Source organism: Anopheles cruzii, unplaced genomic scaffold (assembly GCF_943734635.1).
Source record: "Anopheles cruzii unplaced genomic scaffold, idAnoCruzAS_RS32_06 scaffold00615_ctg1, whole genome shotgun sequence".
Lineage (NCBI taxonomy): Eukaryota > Metazoa > Arthropoda > Insecta > Diptera > Culicidae > Anopheles > Anopheles cruzii.
Window position 1 is genome coordinate 6,395 of NW_026454209.1, and position 1,536 is coordinate 7,930.

At 39.6% G+C, this 1,536-nt stretch overlaps 1 non-coding gene across 1 annotated transcript; it reads right to left on the minus strand.

The window, feature by feature from the left end:
- Positions 1-1,075: 1,075 nt before the first annotated feature.
- Positions 1,076-1,182, minus strand: LOC128276142 (U6 spliceosomal RNA). The gene has a single exon (XR_008269355.1). It is a non-coding gene; the product is annotated as a U6 spliceosomal RNA (small nuclear RNA).
- Positions 1,183-1,536: the final 354 nt, after the last annotated feature.

Below are 1,536 nucleotides of genomic sequence, written 5' to 3' on the forward strand. Positions count from 1 at the left end.
AGAATTTCCTGTTTCAGGGATGCACTCCGTAGTATATAAGAACTGATCGTTTGGTCTGCACCATTAAAGAACAAGCTCTTGCCCAGAAACCAATAACACAAACTACCTATCAACATGAAATTCGCACTAGCTTTCGCCCTGTTGGCCCTGATCGCTGCAGTCACCATAGCTCATGCCTACCCTCAACCGGAAGACGATGGAAGTGCAGCAAGCGACGGATCGGACAATGGATCTGAGGCATTCGAACAACAAATGCATGAATTTGTTCAAAGCCAGGAAGGCAGGAAAATTGATTGGGGTAAAGTAGCGGGAGTTGCAGTGAACGTTCTTGGTGCGATATTTGGATGACAACATGTTCGAGTTTAAGTAAATTGTCGAACGAATAAAACACAATTATTACTTGTGATATGATCCGTGTAACAGAAATAATGGAAAGAACAAACAAAGAAAGCATACAAGTGTGTTCCAAAAGTACATTTGAATTGGAAAACAATATAGTTGAGAACGACTTTTTCCAAACTTCTAATATGATTGTCACATCTTTCTAATGTAAATGGTTTGAAATTGATAAGAAACAAATAACCTTATGGGAGCTAACTCAAAAGAGCAAATAGGAAACGAAAACAAACCCTGTCAAAAATAAAATAATGCACTTATGTAAATATTCAGCGAGATTTTATTTCCACATTTTTGCAGCAGTCTTCACACTGAAATAAGATCAAGTTGTTTATCTGTTTATTCAAGTGCTGATTGAACTTGTAGGTTTCATTAACCGCGCTGCTTTCAGGAACCTTTCCAAAGACATTTCAAATATCACGTATTTTAAATACTTGAAATTAACATCGATCTTCAAAGGATCAGTCAATAGAACACGTCAATACGATATTAAGAATTGCTAGATCAAATTTTTGTGGTTCTTGTTTATGCATAAACAAACTCCAACATTAAAACAAATGCGGATGTGATGTCAAAATATCAACACACAGTGGCTTTCGTGAAAGAGTAGGTTGTTGTTGCCCTCCTCCAGTTTTAGTGAAATGCATCGTGCTTGTATTGTAATATCGTTTAGCAATCAAAAAATGTGGAACGCTTCACGATTTTGCGTGTCATCCTTGCGCAGGGGCCATGCTAATCTTCTCTGTATCGTTCCAATTTTAGTATATGTCTTGCCGAAGCAAAGACAAGGACATTCGCGTCATACAGTGTATATATACACAGCCCAGACTGTTTCTATTCTAGCGATGCATAAGATCCTTACAACGCTCTCTCCACGCAACCACGTCCGCGACTGTTGTAGGGTTCCGCTCAAAGTGTCCACGTGTCCAGTGTCTCAAGCACGAAATGTAACATCCGCTAATGAAGCATACCAGATAGTCCTGCCGCCGCACTCCGGTCAGCTGATCGTGCTACTTGATCCTGATCGTACAATGAAATATATTTGTACTTGTTTTGCTTCTATGACTGCAGTCCGTTTATTTGTCCTAAGTCGAATCTGACACGCTTCTCCAAGCGATGACAAACGGTGTACTTGTGTGT